Source organism: Polypterus senegalus, chromosome 1 (assembly GCF_016835505.1).
Source record: "Polypterus senegalus isolate Bchr_013 chromosome 1, ASM1683550v1, whole genome shotgun sequence".
Taxonomy (NCBI): Eukaryota; Metazoa; Chordata; class Cladistia; order Polypteriformes; family Polypteridae; genus Polypterus; species Polypterus senegalus.
In genome coordinates, this window is record NC_053154.1 from 79,357,743 (window position 1) to 79,384,307 (window position 26,565).

Sequence of the window (26,565 nt, forward strand, 5' to 3'; positions counted from 1 at the left end):
TGGCAAAGTTTATGTTTAAAATTGTGAAGTAATCTCCAGCCAAATGTATAATGGAATGCCCGACAATAAAGGTTAGCATGTAAAGAATGGAGACAAAAAATGCAGGGAATTTTTTATTAACAATTAAATAATTAATTATTGCATATTTTGATCTCCTTGATATTATTCTGAATTAAAGGATCATTGTTTGAGTATCCGCTCCAGTTCACAATATAAAATAAATCAGCATCTTTGTATTTGGAAATGACATTTTATATTTGTCTTTTTTGTATTTCATTTTAGTAAACCAGCAATAGTTGAGAAAGATAAGTACATCAGTCACAACTGCTAATGGGATGCTTGTCATCAACCAGGTTGTCCCTCAGAATATTTTGCAGGGTGCAAATACCACAACTACGGTACCTGTGCAAGTTGCAATGGGAACTAACTTTTGTCCAGTGCCATAGAAATTACAAAGATTTGTCAAAGGTGAACCAAAGGCTTTAGGGGTAAGAATATTTAAAACCATATCTTTTACTTTGGTTAAAGAAATACTGTTAAAAAAAGCAATGTCTTACTTCACAAGAATGAATTTTTTCATGATCATGTTTTAAACATTTTTACTTTTTACTTACTAGAATGTAAAAACATTTTGCAGCAATGTTAAACATTTGAGCGTGGTATGGTACAGTGATAGCTCTCCCTGTCTGGATCCCTGGTTCATTAAATGTATTATGCTGCCTATTGGGAAAATTGTCTTTATTTTGAATCTTTGAAAATTTATTTTATTTTGTTTATATTTCTTTGTTTTCTTGATGATCTCATGTTGCAATTCACATTACCTTTTGCAATGCAGTTTCTTATGACAGCATTTCACTGTGCATACTTTATTTAAGGGCATATTGGAAGCAGCCCAGTTGCAAAATGACTCTTTCTCTACCACAGTTAAAAAAAAGCTGAAAAAGTCTCTTTTCAAAAATACTTTCAAAGAAAGGCTTTTGTTGAGAATTTTAGCTTTCCAACTAAAAGAATAATCGGATGCTTCCACAGATGTCGATCCATATTTTTGGTAATTTTTATTACAGGTGGTTCAGATCATGATTGGAGTAATTAATTTTGGCTTTAATATAGTCCTGGCATTTCCTGGATTACTCGCTGTATATGCAAGAATATACCTTATTCTTATCAAAGTTGTTAATTCAGCATCCTTTGCATTAGGAAAGACATGTCCTCAAAACCTTCAAAACATGTACATATCAGAAATACAGACCAAGAAAAACCTGTCAGATTCATCTCAACGATTTTCAACCATGCCCACAAACTTCTTACCTCTCATTCGTATAAATGCTTTTGTCAGACACAGTTCCTGCACTCTCAGCTCTTATAAATTTTTCCTCACTTTAAGTTCCCAATAAAAGAAGACTTATTACGTCCAAATCTTATTGAAGAATTTCATTCTGAAGGGTTTTCAACAGAAAAAATAAGTACACAGGCAATCATAGCACCAAGAAACAATGAAGTCAAACGAAGGAACATGAAAATTGTTAATCAGTTACATGGCAAATTGGTTAAAAGTGTGTCAATATACTATGCTCAGACAGTTGGCTGTGATGTTTCGGAAGATGAAAACATCAACTTACAATATCCGTAGAATATCTACAACCATTAACAACATCTGGTCTTCCAGTTTTTGTTGTATTCAAAATTGGTCGAATAATTCTGACATTTAAAATTGTAGCAGGCGACAAGAAAGGTAATGTAGTATATCTGTCACAGATAACATTAGACACCAAAGGAGATCTTGATATGCCGTTTGTATTAAAACATTTACAGTTTCCTATTCAAATAGCCATTGCTATGACAATGAACAAATCACAGGGACAAACATTCCAAAAAATCGGTTTATTTATTAGAGAGAAGGAAACGATTTTCACTCAGGGGCAGTTATACATTGCGTTGTCATGATGTCATGAAGTCCAAACACGGAATCAAAATTCAATGCGATATTGACAAAAAATTAATTTAAAAAACTACTGAAGGTTCACAGTAAAAGTGTAAGTTTAACAAGTATTTGTAATTTGAAAGGCAAACAGAACAAAAACGTATAACGCAACATGAAACATAATTTTCTTTCAATTTAGTACGCTTTACTATTTTTTACAAGCATAGGTTTTGATTGCCTATGACTCTTTACTTGGATTATGTAGATGTGCTGAGGATATCCTGTAGTATTTTATTAAGGAAACATTTTAGACTGTTTTGTGCAAAAAAACTCAAGCATTTGGTGCTGAGCTACTCTGTTAAAGGTACTTCCTGGAAAATAGCAGTGAGGAACTTTAGAAAACAAAAAAGCCTGTTACTGTAATTGGGAATGCATCTGATGGGCATAGGTTCCAAAAACCCTGAATTTCTTTTAGATAGTTTTGTTAATGTATGGATGATTGGACAAAACATGTAATACATAAGGTGGATACATTTGCATATTACACAACACAAAGTGGAATATGAAACACAAAAAGTAAGATCTATATAGATGGACCTGGACATAATTCAGATTTACACCATTCAGATACAAATAATTCAATATAGGTATGCAGTGGGAAGTGATTGCTTAGAAGAAAAGCACATCTTAAGGGAAAGACTTCAGAGATGTACACATAATATGCAATAAAATATCACTGTCCTTAATGATTATAGAAAACAATTAGAAGACTAATTGTGTGTTTGCTTAAGCAAGGTTACACTCAAATAGGTCAAATCTGGAATACTGGGTATAGATTTGATCTCTGTATTACGAAAACATCCTTACGGCTTCACAGTTTCTCAGAGAAAAAAAGATACAAGATTTTTATCCCAGTCACTGCAGAGTCTGTTGACTTTACGGATTTATAGGGTCATTATTCACAGTGTACAGATTACAGAGAAACTCTTATTTGCATGTGCTTATCACTGTTCTGACTCATGATTAGTGAGTAGAACTACCTTATCTCAAAACCTCTGCCTTCCTTAATAGAAAAAATCAGAGCAATGTTGAAATCCTGAAAGATCTGAATATTTTCTGCTTAAGCACATGGAGTTAAAGAGGTGACTTTAAAGAGTGTTTAAAATTTTGAAGGAGTAGGATATGTGGATGCCAAGTTACTTAAATAATAAATAATTGAATTTTATTAGAGGCAAAATGTATGGAGTTAACATTTTGCCTCTAATAAAATTCAATTATTAAAGAAGTCCTTCGTATAGGGCTGAAGTTATCATCAACACTTATCTATGTACAGTAGTGTAACTGAGCAACTTTCAAATTTCAACTTACTTATGTTTTGGAAATTATATGTGAATATCAGATTTGCTGAATGGCCTGATTTTTTCTCAGATTAATAATTTATTGGTTATATTCAGTTAAACTCACTGTGATTGGCAGATGCCTATGTAATCACTTACTGTTTTTGGTGGTTGTGGAGTCATACAAAAAAAAATGAAAATCATCTAGAATACTTTTTAATTCTTCACTGGATGATGTTAATTTTTGTATTTTTGACACAGGCTTGCAACACAAATAGGAAAGAAGTATTTCTTAGTGACTGGAATGTTTATGTATACAGATAAGCCTTTTACCAGTTTCTAAAATGGTCTCCCTAACAAGGAAGTAACCTTGAAAATGAAGTATAGTCTACAGGAATTTACAATAAATCTAATTCTAAGAAATTCATATTACGCTTGGAAAAGAACCTAGAAAGATAAAATGTGAAGATACCAAAATCATATTGTAACCATACAAAAGACTTTCTGTTACATATCAGTAACATGTATATTCAAATATAAGTGCCAATCATTCCAAACTATGTATATACGTGTGTGTGATAAGCAAAGGTGTACTTTTAGGATCAAGTCAATTTTACAAGCATTATTTACTTTTCAATGCTGCCTTGAATAAAACTCAATTAACAAATTCAGTTTTAATATTGTAATAATTAGAGGCTCTTGGTAAACCATAAGGTAACCTTTAAGCTAATTAAAACTGTACTTTTATTAAGGCTTTGCTAAGGTTTGTTTTTCTTTCATATCCTGGACTGGATTTGCCTTTCTAGCACCTGGTACTTTTTGTTTCCATCGGGACTGTTTGGAGAAACCTGTAGGATTTCTTTCTTCTTAAAAATAAGACAGGCAAACTGCCCTGGGCTTCTTTTCTTGAGAAGATATACTGTAGTCTTCATCTGTCCCTCAAATGCATTTTAGGTGGTCATATGGTCCTTCAACTCTTTTTTGCCCTGTATAGGAATACTCTTCATGCATAACCACCAACGAAGAACTGGGGGAAAGCGTTAAGAGGGACGTTCATAAAGTTTAGCTACTTCTACTAAACCAACCAACCATGTCCTAACCCGCTGAATCCAATACAGGGTCATGGGGTCTGCTGGAGCCAATCCCAGCCAACACAGGGAAAGCAGGAACCAATCCTGGGCAGGGTGCCAACCCACCGAGGACACACACAAACACACCCACACACCAAGCACACACTAGGGCCAATTTAGAATCGCCAATCCACCTAACCTGCATGTCTTTGGATTGTGGGAGGAAACCGAGCACCCGGAGGAAACCCACGCAGACACGGGAGAACATGCAAACTCCACGAGGGAGGACCCGGAAGTGAACCCGGTCTTAACTAACTATTTTTTTAGGAATTTCAAAAACAAATTACATCACTTTTCTACATAGTCACCTTCATTTGTGATGCAATTTTCACACTTTCTAATGCCCAATTACTACTCCTCCCACCTTCACTGTATTCCATAAATATAAAAGTGCAGAAATTTTTTTTGAACGTCCCTCTGTGATATAGCAGGTCCATGGCTCAGAATAAAAGCCCTGTTTTTAAAAAGCGTTTCTTCGCTTAAGTGCACAGGTGAGGAATCGTCCACATCTGTAATTAAAGCCAGGAGCTGCTAATCGACACAACTGAGCCACGTCCCCAGGATAAATAGGAGAAGCACGAGGCGGAAAGGGAAATGGTAAAGAAAAGGAAGATGCAGAGAGCGAGAGAGCAGCATTGGGGGAAATAGAGTTGATGAGCCAGCCAGCTGAGAAAGAGTAAGGTCAGCGCGGTCAGGCGTCCGAGATGGAGCTAATGATCGGCACTAGTGGGACAGGGTTGTACCCACCAAGTTAACAGAAGAGTGGGTACGATCGGGGACAAGTCCTCCCTAGAGATGACTTCAAATGTGAGAAGGAAGATGGGAGTACAACCGACCCCAAGCGGACAGGCAGATGCCGGTTGAGGCAGCCAGGATGGGGGTCGGTTAATGTAAGGACCACGGTGGCTGAAGTCTCACAGCTGAGCATAACTTGAAAGAGCTGCAGAGACTGGAAAGGAGCAGAGCTTGGCTGGTGTGGCCCCAATGTCATTAGAAGGATTTTAATCTCGTTTTAGCTTTGTTTTAAACGTCTGGGATTTTTACCTGTTTTTATTGGATATTTATTTAATAACGTTTGATTGCACTACACTATTTATTTGGAAACTGTTTTGTTGGATTATTTTAATAAAATCACTTTGCACCTTTTTGCACCATCCCCTTGCTTCGTGATATCTTCACTGTCCAGCTTATCCAATTACCAATGTTGTCAGGTTCAAGAGCTCCCAAAATGGAGATGGGAGCCTGGAGCAGAATCCACATCATCACACACTCGTACATATGGGTTGCCTCTGACTTTGGCTTAGCATACTGTAGTGAAGTAGGATTGTGTGTTGTTGCATGGCAGAAGCAGCTACTGAAATAATGAAATAGGCTTCCATATAGTGAAAGATCTAAGCAATCTTAAGTGTGATTTTTTTCAGTTTTTATTGTATGGTTGTCTACAGAACAGAGACAACAATCCATATCAGATCATCAACAGCGGTTGGTTATGACTTTCTGAGGTGAATCCTTGTCCCTGGCCCAGAAAGATGCTTTTAAAATGGCTGAATGTCACAATGGTCTTTTGCTTTGCACTTTTTTACTTTATAAAATGACATGGATACCTTGTTTTGTGGTATATCTTCAATCTCAAGACATGGATCATTACTCAATAACATCCACCAGCACCAGTGTAAACAGCAAGGACAGGCAAGGAAGTTTTACAGTTAATAAAAAATGTCTCACTTTAGAAGACAATTTCATGTGGTAAATTAATATACAGTATGCTATGATTGTGAAGAAATAACGTTGACTTGCAAAATCCCAAACTTATCCTTTAAGCATCCTACAGTCTTTGATAAAGATTCAGTACCTCAAAGAGATGAAAAGTCTTAATGATGGTAGGTAAAGCTACCACTAACTGATGATTTGACAACTAATCCTTCAGTAGAGTCGTGTTGTCTTTGCTGAGGGAGTGTGAGTGTCACTTCCTGTTCCCAGCAGCAAATATTCCCTGGGATGGCACAGCTGGGACATGTACTTAGAATGATGGGAAGTACAAGTTTCTACCTCTCATCAGCTAAACAGACTGCTGTCTATCTACCTGCTTAGCTGTAAAAGAGCATATAAGTATTGCACAGCTGTGCCTGCTGCAAGTTACATTCAGTGACATATGCACTGTAAAAGCCATCTTCTGAAATAAGAGTCCAAATTACTGTAAAATTGTGTTTAGACTGGTCCACATTGCATTGAGGAACATTTTCATTTTGTGCATTTTCATAGCAATTTACTTATATGTGTGTTAAGATGGCAGTTAGAAGTGAAATACTGGCTACAGGGACACTGATAGAAATTTGGCTGATATCGTACAAACATTAGAACATTTTCATTCGAACAGAAGAAAATATTTTAGCGTGCACATGCAGGAAACTTTCACATGCACACATATCAACTGTTTTCAAAACATACTGCCTAACACACTGTTTGATGTGACACATACAGTTACACTCTACAAAAATTGACATTGGCTAGATTATTAAAGTATACATTCAAACACATGTCTTTGCAAACATGAAGAAGCAGAATTAACCACTGCACTACTTTGAAATAATGGTTAGCTAGCTACCCACAGCTACTTATATAGCTCACAGACAGAATCGTATTCACACAACATAAGAGAGCTGTATATATACCACATTTTGACTGCATGCAAATTTTGCCCAGTCCAATGTGGGTGCAACACCAATGGATTGTGGTATTCACATAACAAACATGTAATGTCACATCAGGCCACTGAAGTTGTCACTGTGTCATGAGATGTTTAATCTACAGTGCCTGGTAACATTGCCACATAACATTTCAGAAGACACATTAGTCTTCCATAGTATAAATCAGGTCTATTCTAAATTACTAAAAAGGGTGAAAACAAATATATGAATAATTACAAGGAACAAAAAAAATTATGTAAAAAATTTAAAAATTGTGAATTTCACATCTCTAGGGTATGCATGAGTATTTTGCAAGATCTGGCCACACTGCCTGTGTGTAGTTTGCATGTTTCTTAAACATCATAGAGACATTTAAGTTAAGTTTATTGGTATCACAAAACCCAATTTGGGTGTGTGCATAAGTGTGTCCTGAAAGTGGGCTCTCATCTCCACCAGAAATGGTACCTTTCATGTGCCCATTACAGCTAAGACAGTTTCTGGTTCTCTCTTGGCCACGTAATGGAAACAGGTGCCTAGGAAAATCAGTGATAGTTGGATGGATAACTAGCCTTACAAAATGCAGATGAGCTACAAATAAAAACATCAGACAGGCATATGTCAGAACAATATTGCTTTACTCGATTGTGCTATCAGAAAGAAGTGAGGTGAAAATAACTAACTTCATAAAAATGTGATGTAGCAACATTAATCTCTGTGCTACCATACCTCCAATCAATCAGTCTAATTTTATTTTGTATGGAAATTTTTAGAGTGCATATCATTAAATAGTGTTTTAAAAATGTGTGCTTTGTCACAAAAATACACCTGGGGCCTCATGTATAACGCCGTGCGTAGAACTCGCACTATAACATGGCGTAAGCACAAAAGCCGAAATGTGCTTACGCACAGAAAAATCCAGATGCAGGAATCTGTGCGTACTCCAACTTCCACGTTCTTCCGCTACATAAATCCCGATCAGCGTGAAAACTAACGCTCGTGCACGCGCATTATGTAACGCCCCAAATCCTCCCAGAATTACGCCTATTTGAATATTCAAATCAATATAAATCGCCCTTAAGCGCAGCCTTCTGTGAAAAGACAATAGGAAAAGCACGGGTAAAATATAAGAATTTCAGCGAATACCAAGTGGAGGCAAAGGAAAAACATACTATTTGTTCAAATAAACCGTGGTATAATCAACAAAATGAAGTTGATCGAGTGACATAGCGTGTTGGAGAAACTTGAAAGCTCACATTCACAAAATCGCACAGTGCCGGAAATAAAAAAGAAGTCACATATCAAAGTTGCCGTGAAAAGAAGAGTTGTAGCCCACCGTCTGAGTGTCATATGAAAGTTTATTAGGGTACAGAGAAAAAAGGCACACAGTGGGGAAAAAGCACGAAATGCCAACTTCAATCTCGACATTTCCACTTTAATCACGTAGTTTATTTTGTCATTTAGTAGAACATTAGAAACTTCATCTTAAAATCGTTTAATTAACCAGTTTCTCAAATCACATCGTAATTAAAGTAGCACGTTAAATGTTTTGTTTTGTATTTGATCTTCTACTCGTATGTGATCTATGTGTGTGAATCACTACTTGCTTCTTAAACTGGTTCTCTTCCTCCAACTGGACACAGAGTCCATTACATTCGTGATATTACAGCTCTCTGAATAACTAAAATACTGAGATGTATACGTGATGTCATTTTCATGATGATAGGAGCTAAAGCACATTATTAAACATGTGTTTCATGAGCCTCGTGCTCATGACAAGCATTTATCTTTTGTCGAAATTTGTCGCTGCGTTTTTAGCTGTGTTGTTATTTTCTCTTTCTGTTTTATATTCAATATATATTGGTGCCGCCCAAGAGTCCTTGCTTTTCTTTCCCCAAGTAACCGATCGCCATACAATCAGCTCTGTAATAGACGTTAAGCCATCTGTAAGCTTAGCGCCGATTCTTCAAAACGTTTAAAGAACATTGAAATATCTTCGTAGTACATGTTTAATTATTCTATCCTTCACGACACTCCCAGTGAAGAATATAGATTGTTTAAATGAAGTGAAAGTTTTATGTGTATAATTTAACAAACATATTTTGCTGCATTTCACCTTAAAAATGATATCGTCATCATATGTAAATACGCGCTTTATAAAGTGGCCCAGGTTGTGAGATATTATAACTGTAGTGCAAGTTTACAGTGGGGTGATTGTACTTATAAGTACAAACCGTTCTACAAGGAGCAATTGATTGAGTGCATTTAAAGTTCTTGGGATTAAACTGTTTCTGAACCGCAAGGTCTGTACAGGAAAGGCTTTAAAACGTTTTGCAGTGGCTGAGGTAGCGTGTCCTTAAAGCTGTATATCGATAATTCTCTTTCCGATCAGCTGCTGCTGTGATTCACACTCAGATACAGTGATATAAATACTCCGAGTCGTGCAGTGAGAGTAATATGGAAAAAGATGATCCGCTGTGGCAACTCCTAACGGGAGGAGCTGAAGGAAGAAGAAGAAGAAGAAGAAGAAGAAGAAGAAGAAGAAGAAGAAGAAGAAGAAGAAGGAGAAGTGAGAGCAGTTATGGTATTGGAATACTATGGCTGTTCCCTGGACCATTATATTGTTACGAGTTAATTACAATCTGATGCATTACACTAATAAACAATATGCGGTTAGTTTCTGTGTATTTATTAAGCCGCGTCATGAAAATAATGAGTAATCACACAAGAACAGTAGCATTGTTTTTGACACTGGGTGCCGCCAGTTTGCAAAACCGAGCGGAGAACTTGCGTACGACAAGGCATGAGGTACCGTGGAAAAGTGTGTGGCTTTACGCCAAGTGTAGGTTTTATAGATCGCGATTTGAATGTGGAAAAGTTCTTACGCAACATTTCTGTGCGTACGCACCGTTTATACATGAGGCCCCTGGTCAGTGGTGTGCTGGAATACCAATACATTTTCAATTTAATGTCATATTAGATCAAATAGTGTCCTGGTATCTGGTGGCAGAATGCAATAATCAATCTATCACAAAACATACTCATGCATATTACACTCAAATGATGTTAACTTATACACGTCAAGTTCTGCCACCTCACAATTGCACAAAATTAGATTAGACACCCAGGCTGGACACTGTTTGAGTGATAGCTGCATGTACTTAACATATTTGTGTGGGTTTTTCTCTTGGTACTCCAGATTCCTCACTCTGTCCAAAGATGAGCATGTGCTGGAATGTGTTCACCAAAACCAGTTGGTGTTCTTTGTGCACTGTTGTAGGACTGCTGTGTTTTTGCACTATTGTACCATTTTTTTTTTGTTTTTGATCTATAGAGTATTTTGAGATAAACAGCTGAACAGTCCTAAATGAGGCAGGAATGTAATTCAGTGTTGACCAAACAGGTTTAATATGGTCTCTTTTTCAGCCATGTGTACATAGCCTGCCTTCAGCATTTTATTTATGCTTCAGATTTTCTGGACAGTCTACAAGAATTCAGTTCCATTCCTCCAAATGTGAGAAGAAAAACCCTGAGTCAGCAGGCAAAATGAATCAGAGTAAATAACATAATGTCTCTAAAATGAAAGAAATCAGCCTTAGTGAAACCGTCAATGTTTGATTTAAAATACAAATCAGATTTAACGTGTAATTTCTATTGTATATGTCTGAATTGTAGAACCATATTTATTGCCAGATCATTGTGTTTCTTTTTATATTTCAGCCAAAAATGTAACTTTATTTAGTTTTTCAACTAAACAGTTAGAATCATTTGGCTATTAGCAGCCTGAATAAAGGAAGTTAAACCGGACAAAGTATAGATTTCTGAATAACAACAAATAAAATATTAATTTTTCAAACACTGTCATCATCCCTTAACTGAATACTTTCTACCAGTTCAGAGTAGCTCCATAAAGGACAATCCAGCCATACAGTCTGTTCAGAAACATGCTGTGGTCTATATTTAAATTTCACAAATACAAATGCTGGGGTATATTTCTGGTCACTGTTTTAGTCACAGACCATTTTAACCTACACTCTCATTCCTTTGGTTTATGATTTAGCTGTACTTCATTCCTATAATCTTCATTTCCACAGTGTTGCTCATGAAACAGAAGGCAAGACAAAGATATACAGTATTTGTCTTTAATTGTTCAGATCCTCATGAAACCACTGCCTTTTCTACTATTAAATGACTGATATAACAAACATGGAGCCCTTTGAGTACTGGAAACAGTTTTGTATATCCTAGTTGTAAATTTATCCTTCATCCGGTTTATGTTAGTTGTAAACTAGTCCAGAGACTGATATATTCTGACAGTAGGAGAAAATATAAACTCCACATATGCAGTGACCCGGTAAAGAATTTACAGCCAGGATGCTGAAGTTGTGAGCCAGCAGAATAAACTACTGTAATAAAATGATTCCTAATGTTAAATTAACAATATACTAAAATCTTTGTTTTCAAGTCATGCCTTTCCATTAATTGACATTTTCAAGTTTCCCTTTTTCTCTTTCCACAGTACATTATTTCTGGAAGTCTCTCTGTTTGTGCTGCCAATACAATTCAACCTTGTCAAGTAAGTATAAAGATCTGTCTATTTCTTTCTTACAAACTGGTCATTTAAGTCTTATCAGCAACTATAGGATTCTCCTTCTTTTGCTTTGTTTGACTATTAATAGTACAATACACAGAATATATGTTAAGAGACAGCTCTTTAGAGATTTTTATTTGTTGTATTTTCACCCATGATTAAACCTTTCCTACAGCTTTTGAAGTGCAACTTAGTTTTTAAATCTTCAAATCAACAGGAGAGTTGTAGATTCATTAAGGTTGTATTTTGTCAAGTACTTTTTCAGTATTTCTAAGATAAATTAACATGGCCCTTAGATAGTTTGCACATGTAACGTACAGTACATCCAGCACATTTGGTCTTAGGTTCTATACAGCCTCATTCATCCCATAAATTATGAATGTATCTGGTTTCACATTTTACACAAGCGTTGTGCTTCATGTTGTTGATTTTCACATTATTTGGTTTTAGATCTAATATTGTGTCAAGATGGAAATTATGTGACTGGAGTGTTGTCACATGATCAAAGTGGTAAAAGACCAAGAATTGAAAATGTGGTTTAAAAGGAGAACTGAAAGATTAATAAAAGAGCCTAAGGACAAAATCAGGAAATACAATACCGACCGACAAAACCAAAGCAGGAGACAGGAATCATGGTCAAATCACAAAGCAAAAGTCATGGCTACACAAAGAGCTTTTCTTATTAACTAAATGCAAAACAAAGATGTGTACTTTAAGAGTTGGTATCCTGTAGATGCCACAGAGGATGAATGGGCATCCCACCTAGGATTGTGATCAATCCCTCACCTGGGTGAAATGCCACAATGGAAGGATGGATTAAGTAAGGGTAATTCCTGGCTGGGATGCCTTATGATTCCTGTCCTAAATGGGATGCCTGAATGCTACAGGAATCAGTAAAAGAGGATGGCAGGGAGCAGTTCATCCACCACTATAATAACTGGCCGTACCCCTCATATACAGGCCCTGTTTGGAAACCCGTAGGGCTGCATGGTAGTAGGAGTCCAGAGGTGTAGCTGTTGAGGTCCCGGCAGACAATACAATAAAGGGCACTTCTGGGGTCCTCCCTGGCTTTCTTATGACTCAGAAGTACTTCCAACTGGCCATGTTATGCCACCGTAAGTGTTCCTGGGCCCAGCATAAAAGGAACCTGCTGCAACACATGGATGAGTCAGAGTCAGAGGACTGCTCTTGGAAGAGAGGAGAGAGAACATAGAAGTCTCTACAGTATATTGGCTGTAATGTGTTGACCTGTCTGGATTAGAAATCTTCACATTAGCAATAAGAGTTGTATTGAGTCGTGTGTGTCTGGGGTTTGGGGGCCTAATGGTACTCTGTACTATTCACAATTGTACAGTGGCAGTATCATGCAGTCATAATTTATGACATTATTATGTCACATATATCAACGTGACTGGTAACAAGTTACATTGTCAACTAGAGCATTGCCATAATCATGAGGAAATTCTGCAGATCAAACTTACAAAATGCCACTGAAATTATGTCATTTAGAAAGTGATTATATAAAGCAGTGGTTCCCAACCTTTACTGCCCCAGGACCAATATTTAACTTTCTAAGTTCATTGATGACTCACAAACAGCAATTGAGGAGTATGGTTGTTGTCCTTGGTGATACAAACGCACAGGTTGCTTGCCCCATTGGTGAAATATGCGATTAAAATGAGAAAAAAATGTTGTTGAGTCCTTTTAACCATGAGCAACTCAGTTGATGTAACAGCTTCTTTTTTTTCTTGCATCCACCCAAACCAGGGATGACCACTCTCTATCCAAGAATGGCATCCTGCAGCCTAAAGTGGGTCATGACACACTGATTGAGAAAGACTGATATAAAACTTTACTACAAAATACATAGAATAATGAAATAAAAATAGATAAAACAAAGTAGAATACAGACAATATAACCAATATTCAAAACAGCACTGCAGTAGCTTTTCCAATATTTTTATTATTTTTGTTTTTAACAAATAAGATGCAGTATTACTTTAATAACTAATTCTTTTTCCTCTTCATCTTTTCTCACTTCTATGTGGGGTCAATGTGCTTGATCAACATTCTCCATACAGCTCCATTCTGTACCTCCTCCGTTCTGTTCCTTAAAATTCTTCTTTTACATAATCAATCCACCTTCTCTTTGGCTTCCTGTATTTTCTTCTTCCCAGGTACTTCCTTTTCCATCACTCTTTTGCTCACATATTCATTGTTTCTCCTCATCACATGTCCATGCTACCTCAACCTACTTTTTTTTTTACTTTCTTTCATATCTATCCGACTTTTGTTGTATCTCTGATTGTCTCGTTTCTTATTCTGTCCTTTTTTGTAACTCCACACATCTATCTCAATATTCTCAGTTCTGCCACATCTTCTACTGTGCTTCATATACTGCTCATGTTCTTACCACTGTCTTAAAAACCTTATTTTTAACCTTCAATGTAAATCTGTGATCACACAATACTCCTGATACCTTCCTCCAATTGTACCATCCATGCTGCACGTTATGGGTTATAACTGCATCTAATATTCCATCTTGGGCTACTACTGATCCTAGATATTTCAAATTTTTCATTCTTTCAAAGAGCTTTCCCTGCAGGCTAACTTCTGAATCCTGATCGTCATTAAATATTCTGTCTTCTTCCTATTTATATTGAATCCTCTAACTTCCAAAGTCCTCGTCTATTCTTCCAACTTCCTCTCTACTTTTATGGTGCTGCATAATACAATGCCAGCAACAAAAACATACACCAGGGGTATTGGTCTTGTATCCTATTACTCATCACATCCAATACCAGTTCAAAGGACTTACAGAAGATCCCTGATGTAGACCTACTCTAACTGGGATTCTGTCTGTTACCCCAACACTGCTTTTAACCAGAGCCCTCACTCTGTTATACATATCCTGAACAATCCTCACATACTTTTCCGGTACTCCTTTTTCTTCCATGCACCTCCAAACCTCTTGCCATGGCACTGTATCATAAGGTTTCTCAAAATCAATAAACACTATACACAAACCTTTCTGCTTTTCATGATGATTATCTTTGAGTTATGTCAATGCAAAGACTGCATCAGTTGTTTCTCTCCCCAGCATAAAACAAAATTGCACCCTCCCATGATGGTCTTTTCCCTAAAACCTCTCTCTATAACCCTTTTCCCAAATTTTCATTCTGAGTGACATTAGATTTATCCATCTACAGTTTCCATAATTCTTAATATTGCCCTTCTCCTTATAAATGGGTACAATCACACAGTTCCTCTACTCCTTCATATTCTCTCTTGTTCATAAATTCTCTGCATTAGATCTCACATCTACTCTCTCTTCTCCTAAACTCTTCCACACTTCTGGTGGTATTTCATCCTGTCCTGTTGATTTTCTATTTTTAATTCTTTTCACTGCCTTCTTTATTTCCTGCCTCTTTATTTTTGGTACTAGCCCTTCATCTGGGACTCCATCCCCATATACCACCCTTGGATTTTCTTTATTCAACAGCCTTTCAAATGACCTCTTCTATCTTTTATTAATTTTATGATGCTCACTCAAGACCACACATCACTCACCTTTTATCTGCTTTATCTTGCTAAAATCTTTCCCAGCCTTGTTCCAAACCTTTTCTATTCTAGAAAACATTCTCGACCCCTCCGAAAAAGCTTAAATCTTGGCTATTGCCAATGCCCTCTGTGCCTCTTTTTTGTCTGGCTATATATTTCTCTATATTCCTCCCTCCCTGATTAGTACCATGTCTTCTTTGTCTTCTTTTTAGTCATTATCACATCCTGCAACTCTCTGTTCCACCACCATGTTTCTTGGTCCCCAGGTGAGCTCCTTCATGTCGTCCTACCCAACACTGACTTCACCTACTCTTAATACAATTTTAGTATTTTTCTCCCAACATTCCTCCACACTCTCATGTGACAGCACTTCATTTAAAACGTCTCCCTAAACCTGTTTTTTACACCTTTCCTCTTTTAATCTCTACCACGTTATCCTTGGTGCGTTCTGCTCGGGTTTTATTCTCTTATTATTTCTGATTGATGTTTTGTTTTTTCAGCACTGGGGTTGCTTTCAATACAAAAGATTTTAGTTTGTATAGACAGGTGCCAATGTTGCTCATGCCCACTGTACTGGTTGATTTGGGTGAAATAATCCCTTGGAAGCTCAATCTACACTGTAAAATTTTTCATTGTACTTTAACAGTAAAATACTGGCAGCAGAGTTGCCAGCCACTTACTGTATGTTTACAGAGAAGCTGCTGTAGTTAACATTTACAGTATTACACTGTAATTTCATAATACAGTATGATACAATACTGTATTATGAAATTACAGTGTAATACTGTAAATGTTAACTACAGCAGCTTCTCTGTAAACATACAGTAAGTGGCTGGCAACTCTGCTGCCAGTATTTTACTGTAAAATTACATGAGAAAATGTTAGAACTGTATTTTCTATAGTTATGTATTGTATTTTTACATTGGGCATGCTGTGAATACCATTTTATAGTGTCACTACAGCATTGATAAGGACATTATTCTGCAATATTTACTTACAGATTAATTTAAACAAATAATGCTTCTTTCATTTGAAACATTCCAATAAACATTTATTTTTATGGTCTTGATTAGCTTTTTACATTACCAGTTTTTTTAATTGTTAGCAGTCTTTTATTATTTCAGATAAACACAAATGGTTGCAACAGAGGTGGGAAACACTGGCAATAAACATAGTGCAGCATTCAATACTAAATTTAAAAGTATAACACCAATGTTGACTTTCACATTAAAATAGAATAAGAACACCATGTTAGACAAAAATTGCCTAAACTGTCAAAATTAAAAGTGAACAAAGTGGTCTTGAATGAATTCCGTTCAAAGTCCATTATCTTACAAAGTGGATAGGAAAAATGAGGGTTTACTGCGTTCTTCTTGTTATGGACTACTTGGCTAGTCTTCTTGGATGTAGCTTTTCCTTGATTGGCCTTGGACATTTGTTCAGGGTTGATGTCAATATATCATCTAAATGACAAAAAGAAAGAAAAACACATGTAGTTAATTATTTATAAAATAAAAAAAAAATCATTCACTTTGTCATGACTACAATGGTTCCTCTTCAGGTTCATGTGGGAAAGTGAAGCCATAACACATCTTCAGAACAGTTCCTTAGTTCCTGCACTCTCAACAATTTGCATTCTCTTAAAAAGATTCAAGCACATAACTGAATTTGCCAATATTTACTTTTAACCAATTTAATTTATAGAAAAAATATCATGGTGTGTGATAGTGTGGGTTAATAGTGTGTCACAAAAATTTAATAGGGTATGAGAAGGAGAATAAGCTTACTGTATGTCTAAGAGGAAGGTGCAAACAGGTGCAGACAGTGTGTAATAAAGTCTGATGGAAGTGTAAGCCAGTTTTAATGAAAATGTATGTATGAAAAATAAGCCAATGTTTTACCTTTGAACAAAATCGAGGGTACTTGCAGTCTCTTCCTATATTGGAGGCTGAAATTATAACATGTGTGGAAAAATAAAAAATACCAGTCAATAACTTGTGCTTGACAAATCTGATGTATGTGACAGAAAGCATGTTCTATGGGCTGTGTGGTAGGAGTCATGCAGACCCTGCATGTTTACAGTGTACAAAAACAAGTGCTGCTTCTTGGGCGTCTAACAGGTGTGGACTTATCAGGCCCCAACAGATGTACTCCACCCTTAGATTATTTGATAATGTTTATGTAACTAAAGTCTTAAAGCCCTGCACGAATGGGGGACACGGGCCCCTCGGTGCAGATGAAGGGCAGTGTCCTAGGGCTGTGTTTCTCTGTCATTTAACCTTTGCCTGGTGTGTATGAATAAAGAATATTTCTAACTTTAATTTTGCTTTCTCTGTCTTCAGTCACAAGAAACGACACCAAAGAAAAAGTGTCCACACATGAAGCAAACACAGCAGTACGGCCACAGACAAAGCTGAGTTGTGTTCCCTCACATACAACGTGACCTTCAATGCTCACCATCCACTGCTGGTTGCTTAGAGTTTGACCTGAAAATAAAAATTACAAAATTACATTCATTAAAGAGTACTCTGAAACATGAGAAACTTTTATCAGGTACAATTAGATATCTGCACTATTATGTCTACATACCAAGAATTATAATGCAAGGACTGTCAGGCAAGTTGAGTGTTCCTTGGACATAAAAGTAAAAGAAAAAAAAATGGACACAGCATGTAAACAGACATTACAACATATAAGTCACGCATGCAATAATACATATGATTTTCAAAAAATATTTAACTCACATCTGCTTGAAGCGTGAGTCCATCCATTTTCTTACTGAGGAGCCTGAGGAGCTCATTTGTGGTGAATTTTGAGGAGACCTATAGGTCAAACTAATTACTGAACCAAAATGCCGTTTCTTTGTTCTGAAAAATGTAATGAGATATCAGTTCTAGAGTGTCACAACAAACAATGTGCACAACATAATTAGCTTATTGTCGGACTTACCATGTGAACAGTTTGGCACTGAACAGGTTGTATGAACTCTTAAGATGTCCTCTTCTTTCACGTACATTAAATCTTCTACTCCTCAGCCTACACATTTCTCAACTGACTGATTGAGTGGCTCGTCAGGAAGGCCTGGTATTACTCACAGTAAGGTTTGCTTAATCTCTTTTTGTAACTCAGACATCATTCTAGTAATAGAAAATAATGACGAAGAACCATTACAGTCAGACTACACAAGGCAGGCAGATTATTTTGATTAATGCATAAGTGACCAACATTTTGTGATGTCAATCAGTGAACTCCCTGGTCTACAAGAAAGTTATTTCTTTGTGACAACATGTACTGTACATTGGAATTGCTGTGAATGAGAATCGACTGAATTTTCCCAGATACAACACCTTCGTCATTTCTGTCCAGAACAACACGCATGTTCTTTTTGTAAAGTGTTTCCTGACTGGAATGTTTGACAGTCACAATATCTGCAAAAGTTGCTACTCCTACTAAAATTTGCAACAGATCCACCAATGTAGTGTGAGCTGAGACTGTCTCCTGCTCTGGCACTTGACCCAAGTATTTAAAATCCTGCACAACTAAACTAACGGCATGTGCTCAATGCTTGACCTACAGAAAAGTAACGGGATTGCACGCATGACACAAACAACAAGAATCTCAGGTTTTTTTCTTTTTTGATCCAAGTCAATTGGCAACTTGATATAAGATTAAACCTAACGATTCTGAATCAGTATTAACACACTGTTCTCATAAATGTATCTGCCATTGGAAAAATCAGAGAATATATTTTGTTCTGATTTCAGCTTTTGTTTCCTTATATTGTTTCCTGAATAATAAAACAGTGCTTCTAAAGTTTGTTTAATAGGAATGTACTGAGAAAAGTTTTCCTTGCGTGATTCATTTTTTCTAAGGTAGATGGATACATGATCTATAAAATAACAGGAACATAACTATAAATTTTAATGTGCTGACAAAACGGCAATATTGTTTCAAAATCATGATCACAAAATTGACGCTGCAGCATTTTAGGTCAGTTGGTTAATCTATTTAAGTCAGAAAAATATGCAATAACTCATTGCTTTAAGCAGGTTCCTTAGCTGACACTAACTGGTAACAAATAGCTAAGCTGCCACAACTGCTTTGACTAACTTTAAAGGTTACTGAGTTAAAAGAGTTTGGAACTTGTGTACTTTGTGCAAAATCACTTTGTCCTTATATGTAAAATGATAGCACACGGTAACATCTGTTATTTTATAATGCCAGGATGTCTAAGTGACATTTTACTTTAGAATGAATGTATGTGGTCTAATGACACACTGAGCAAAAACGTATACTGTATGCAGAGTACTTTGTGATAATTTAAAAATAAAGATATTGTTTAAACATTAACTGGACGAAATGGCTTTCCACTACAAGCAAGGCAAAATAGTTGTGCGGGCTATACAGGCTATTTGATACTTTAAGTACAAACTAACTAATAAAGTTATGCAATTATACACACATACAAACACAAATGCTGAGGATGTGAAACGACTGTCAAATGAATAACTAATGAACTCACTCACATAGCCAAAAAAAAACTTTAAAAAAAGAAATGCACAAAAAATAAAAGAGACAGAGGCTCACCAAGTCAAAACGGTAATGAATTGTTTCTGGAACTTTCAATTCTCCCGCATCACACTCTGTTCCCGGTCTCACTCAACAATGGAAAGTGCAAAACGAATAATATTAAAAATAAATGAACTGAATAGGCAGAGTGATAAAAAGATAAATAATTATAAGCTATAACATAATTAACAGGACGTAAGAGAAGTTCTAAAAGTTTTAATGTGGTTTTCTGAACCAAAACCTCTGCTCAGCTTGCACCGTTCTTACTTCCTCGTTCAAACCAATCCCAGAATGCCTTGCTTGTACAGTGTTACTGTACCTTAACCAGTTTACAGTATGTTACTGTATTTTTGATATATTACTGTATTAAGTTTTGAAAACAGCTCTTTGCTGTAGATGTACAGCCATTCTTTAAAATATTACAGCATGTTACTGTGTAAATAAAATACAGGAAAATACTGTAGGAAACTCGCTGTAAATTTACAGCAATCCTTTACAGTGTAGGACAACCGATAATTACTCTTTTTCCTTTGAAGTTAACATTAGTATCTTTGAGGACATTTTACACAACCTGCTATTATCTTTTCATTACTGAATTCCTTGGTGCCTTTAAGCATGAAAATATTTTTATGGGTGTGCTGGTCATGACAGGTTAATGATCACATGTTGTTGTATTTCTGCATAAAAAATATTTTCTTCATAGTATGACTATCTACTATGTAGTGCTGGTCTTTCTTCTACATGTTCATATTTCCTTCAACTCAGTGACTTTGAGCCGAGGGAAGAAATTCATATGATGTATTTCTGAAGAGATTTTTTTTTCTTATACAGTATTCAAAAGCTTGTGCTACAATGGTTTGAAAAACCAAAAACAATCAATTTTTTTTTCATCCTGTAATCATATATATGGTTTCTAAAACAATAACCCTCTCTGCTTTCTCTTTCCAGAATATTGGGAAGAAAAATGAAAAAAGGTTTATAAAATGAATTGATAAAACATTTAGTAAATAGTATTTCACACAAGAATATATTGCTTAATTTAAATGAGTTAATTGGGTTGAATATCTTTTGTTTTTAGATTCAATGCTGCTTTTATGGTCCATATTGCTACAATTATTTATTTCAGGTAATTTTCTTTATTTTGTTTCTGAAGTATTGTCTGGTCAGGGCTTTTCAAGAATATAGTAGCATTTGCATTTCAAGAAGTAGCTCTAGCCATCAGAATTGTTCATGTATAGGAATTTTTAGTATAGGAATGCACTCTTGAACTCTTTGCCCAAAAGGATATTCATAAGAGTTAATGTCATAATTCTATAGATTTTTTCTTTCTATAGCACAGCATAAGTCTTGGATTGAAAATAGAAACTGATAGAATCAAAATAAATTCAAAACTAGGATGGGTGGTAGATTTCAGAATTAAAATAGCGTAAAATATTTAAGGAATACTCTAACATAGTCATTGAAAGAAGATATTATTAAGTCTGATGCTCAGGAGAGTAGAGAATGACAAAAGAGTCCTCTCTAAACAAAGTCCAGGGGTACTAAACCTTCCTGTGCCCACAAGTATTTTTTATAATAAAAATAAAAATACACACAGCAGTTAGCTATTCTCTTGTGATACAATCTACAATGTAATCAGAGCATAACATATATACAATTTCTGATAAACCTAACATAGCTTATCCTTCTCCAATTACATTAATCTAATTCATCTTTCTTAATCCAGCTACCTCTAATAGAAAAAGTGAAATGCAACACATATATAACATAATCAGTCTGAATGCTAAATGTTCTAAAAAGGATCACTCCATGGGTAATTATTGATTAATATAATTTGTACAGAAGATAACTAAAAGTGGGCCCATTCAATGTAATAATGTATCTTACTCAAAGGCAAACCGAATACCAACACTGAAATCAAAAAGAGAAAGAAAAAAACAATAAAAAAAAAAACCAGTCACTGAGATTAATTAAACATCAACCCAAAGTGTCTAGTGTGGGATTCATACCCAGTACACTGAACCCATGAGGCGGCACTGATAACCTCTGTACAATCCTCACATAAACATAGTATACTTAAAATGTCTATAAGTACAATAGAAGGGTAAGCATGTACATTTATGCAAAAGTAAGAAAAAAAAGAAAAAGCATTGTATTTTACAGGAAAACACAAGAAAAGCCCCTAACATCAAGAGAAAATAATATAATTCTTCTCTGTTTAAAACTTGTTATCTATGTATGCACAATAGCTATTAAGCTTTCTTCTTCTTTTAAGGTGACAAAGAAAAGAGAAAATCCCTTTGCTATCTACTATGGAAGAAAATATTTGGATTTTAGCAACAAATGCATTGACCTGTAAATCTAAAGGCTATCAGTTCAATCTCTTCTGCTGTCACTAACCATGTTAATCAGGGAAAGTCACTTTGAGCCACCGGTACCGTATGTGTATGAATATGCAAAAAATTATACTCGCTCAATAGGAGAGAGGCACAGATTCATTTAATGCCACAGTGATGAGTCTATCAAAGTGTTGTGTCAGAAATATGTATGTAAACCACAGAGCAATCTGCCAAACCCTAAAATAAGGAATACTTTAGTTCTCCCCTGTGTTCATAACTTTAACTTAATTAGCTGCTTCACACAGCACAATATTGGCACAAGCCAACACTGAGATGTGGATTTAATAACAAATGCTGGTCAGTGAAATGTGTAGTTTTTCATATAAAAGTAGAAAAAGAAATGTTTGTAAAACATTACATTTTATAATAACTATGTAATAGATTTATTTTATTTTTTGTGAGTAACGAATAATGTAACTAGTTCCACAAGTCTGATGGGCATTACAGCAAGAGCTGGTTTATGGCCTGATTTGTACAAGGAAAAGTACATTTATTAAATACATTGAGCTCTACATCACATGACATTGGCGACAATGACTGTGGAAAGGGTTTTGCCATCAAAATGCAAGACTCATCTTTATTTTTATTAATCAACATTTAACTCAAATATCTTTTATGTTGCTTTGCTTAAAAAAAAGTACAGATTTACTTTATTTTGATTGACACTCAGAGTTCTCAAGAATCACTATGGATGTAAATCTTTGTGTTTTCTGTTAAGAGATATATAAAGTACAGTGAAAGTGTACATTTATTTTTTTACTAATATGATAATTTCCTAGAAACAAAAAATAATGACATTGTGATGACTATGATGATAATAATTTGGGGCTTTTGTAAGTCTTTTAATATCAGAAGGGATTATATTTTTGCCTAGAAATGATTTAATTAGACATTTACTCAGTTTCCTGTATTTTATTAATTTCAGGTAGAATTATTGTAGTTATAAATACTTAAAAACTTAAAGAATTTTGATTTGCTAATTATTAAAAAAAACATTTTTTTCATCTTCCTCAACAACCAGATGACTTGAACAACAGGAATTTTCATTTTATTTTTTTCTTGTTCCCTCAAGCTCTAACTGCTCTGCTCTGAGGCTTTTGAGTATGCACCAGTGAAGGTACAGTATAGGCCTCTCCTTCACCATGACATCTCATTTAATTTCACACAATACAACACTCCTAGCCTCGCTGAAGTCAGACATTTAATATATACATCTGGTGACAACCATGAGTGAATTTTGAATAAAAGTGGATGGGAACTATTCGACGGCTCATTGATTATTGCATTTCTAAATGAATCCAAAGCCCCATGAACGCAAGCTTCAAAGTAGATATAGTGATTAAGAACTGCAAAGATCAGCGGTCTCTTGTTAACCTTGTCTGACAGAGAATAAGCTGCTGATTATGAGTTGAAAAGTCTCCAAAAACCCTATTAAACATATAAATGTGCATTGCATGTACAAAAAGCACATTGCACACGTTAAAAATATACATTAACTGATGCAAACGAGAAACCTTTCTGTAATATCAGATTATACTTTGGCATTTGAAGACATCAATGGACAAGTGGTAAATATGAATGATACCTTGTCGCAGGTGTTGCGTGTGCTCTGTTATTCACTGTTTCAATGATAGTGAAGGAGTCAATGTAAGTTTGAAAGGACTGGTAGCTACAGTATGCTCATGATAATGTAAACTGCAAAGTATGCCTTTGAAATAAAAGGTGTGTCACATCTTGTCAAATGGACTGCCGTTTAAGAAGTGCATAGCAAAGAGCCACAGCAGACGCAGATTTTGAGTACTCAAAACACACAAATCAACAAAATTTGCCTAATGATAACAATAAAACATGGACAAGGCTGCGCAACACTCACCTTTTGAATGTACATTCAAATGTGTAACTAAAGGAAGTTAATATTACTGTCCAATTGGGCAAACATACCATGCCAGAATATAGCCACTGAATTTTAATATACAGTTGATACCTAGACCTCAATGCTTATCTAAACTCTACTGTTGTTATGCCATATAGTGATGCAGTAGTCAAAATTACAGAAAAATATGACAGCAAACAGAGCCCTTCTCAAATGTGTGCAGCTATGGTGGTTTTCATATGTGTGTACGCTTGCATGTGTGTGTATCTGTCTGTCTTCACTGTGACATTACAATGAACAACAACAACAACAACAACATTTATTTATATAGCACATTTTCATACAAACAGTAGCTCAAAGTGCTTTACATATTAAAGAATAGAAAAATTAAAGACACAATTATAAAACAAAATAAATCAACATTAATTAACATCGAATAAGAGTAAGGTTCAATGGCCAGGGGGGACAGAAAAACAAAAAAAAACTCCAGACGGCTAGAGAAAAAATAAAATCTGTAGGGATTCCACGCCATGAGACCGCCCAGTCCCCTCTGGGCATTCTACCTAACATAAATGAAACAGTCCTCTTTGGATTTAGGATTCTCACGGAAGGGCTTGATGAAGATGATGGTCACGTAGACTTCTGCCTTTTAATCCGTCCATCATTGTTGGAGCATCATGAAGCTTTGAGTAGGTGGTTTGCAGGCCACCACCACAAAGAAACCGGAAAAAGAAACAGAAAAGAGATTAGGGGTCAGTACGGATTTTAGAGCCACCATGAATAGTTATTTTGAGGAAATTGAAACATACAGAGTATCAGGATTAAGTTAAATTAAGTTAAATTGAAGTTATAAAAAGGCCATGTTAAAGTAATGTGTTTTCAGCAGTGTTTTAAAGTGCTCTACTGTATCAGCCTGGCGAATTCCTATTGGCAGGCTATTCCAGATTTTAGGTGCATAGCAGCAGAAGGCCGCCTCACCACTTCTTTTAAGTTTTGTTCTTGGAATTCTAAGGAGACACTCATTTGAGGATCTGAGGTTACGATTTGGAATATAAGGTGTCAGACATTCCGATATATAAGATGGAGTGAGATTATTTAAGGCTTTATAAACCATAAGCAGAATTTTAAAGTCAATTCTGAATGACACAGGTAACCAGTGTAGTGACATTAAAACTGGAGAAATGTGTTCGGATTTTCTTTTCCTAGTTAGGATTCTAGCAGCTGCATTCTGCACTCGTTGCAAACGATTTATGTCTTTTTTGGTTAGTCCTGAGAGGAGTGCGTTGCAGTAAACTAGTCAAAACTTACCTGAGAAGCCTTGATAAGGTTGATAACCCAATTTGAATGTCCATTTCTCCAATAAAAATTAAAAATACATTGATTATTGTCAGCACGGAGGCGCAGTGGTAGTGCTGCTGCCTCACAGTAAGAAGACCTGGGTTCGCTTCCCGGGTCTTCCTTGTGTGGAGTTTGCATGTTCTCTACGTGTCTGTGTGGGTTTCCTCCTTGTACTCCGCTTTCCCCCCACAGTCCAAAGACATGCAGGTTAGGTGTACTGGCAGTCCTAAATTGTCCCTAATGTGTGCTTGGTGTGTGTGTGTGCCCTGCCTGGGGTTTGTTTCCTGCCTTGTGTCCTGTGTTGGCTGGGATTGGCTCCAGCAGACCCCCATGACCCTGTAGTTAGGATATAGCGGGTTGGTTGGTAATTATTGTTTGCTAGTGTTTTAAGAGAAGTTCCAAATATGTTTTATTCAGTTGGCAAAACTTCATAATTTAAGTTCACTAATTATGGCTGAACCATCCTTTGAAATGCTTAAATACCATTTTTTTCACAATATCCAACAATTCTCCATTAGTAAGCCCGACAGAGTTACTGCTAAAGGAAGAAACCCTTCAAAATAACTGAAGAGAGCCTTTGAGTACACACTATACATACACATCCAAATCACACAGACATGAAACTGTGCAAAAATGATAAACAGTCAACTTTCATTCTTTATCGTCATGGAATATCCTGGTAAAACCTATGCAAACATTTGTTTACCAAGAATATGTCATGTTAGATTATGTTATTAAGAAAATGCTATTTCACCCTTTCATTTTAGTTTGTACATTTTTAAATAATCTATATATTCATGCATCCATCAAGTCAATCAATCTGATTTTTCAATTTCAGAGTCAAGGACAACCAGAATAATAAAAGGGAGGTCAAGATGAATGTAAAGAAACTATATATACAGGGTGGTCCAAATCTAATTATGCAGATCCAGATCATCTGGATGACTTTGATTTATGTGGGGACGATTCCAGTTTGGCGCGAAGAGGATTCTTCATGTCATCAGTTCGCAAACTTCTCGATGGTCTGGGATTTTTCGGGGGATTTTCTATGTAATAAACTTAATAAGTTATAGCGTAATGAAAATTGCATAATTACATCTGGACCAGCCTATACAAAACAAAATAAAAGGTGGAGGAATCAGCAAAAGGACAGCAGCCTCAA

At 35.9% G+C, this 26,565-nt stretch overlaps 1 long non-coding RNA gene across 3 annotated transcripts; it reads right to left on the reverse strand.

Moving 5' to 3' along the window:
• Window positions 1–16,208: 16,208 nt before the first annotated feature.
• On the reverse strand, window positions 16,209–20,068 carry LOC120527793. Of its 3 annotated transcripts, XR_005633404.1 has the most exons (6): window positions 19,812–20,068; window positions 18,174–18,361; window positions 17,969–18,091; window positions 17,814–17,855; window positions 17,541–17,710; window positions 16,209–16,687 (listed from the first exon to the last, which is right to left on the reverse strand). It is a non-coding gene; the product is annotated as an uncharacterized LOC120527793 (long non-coding RNA). The 3 variants fall into 3 exon arrangements; XR_005633403.1 differs by having other exon boundaries at window positions 17,969–18,361; XR_005633405.1 differs by lacking the exon at window positions 16,209–16,687 and adding an exon at window positions 17,147–17,160 and having other exon boundaries at window positions 17,969–18,361.
• Between the last annotated feature and the right edge of the window lie 6,497 nt (window positions 20,069–26,565).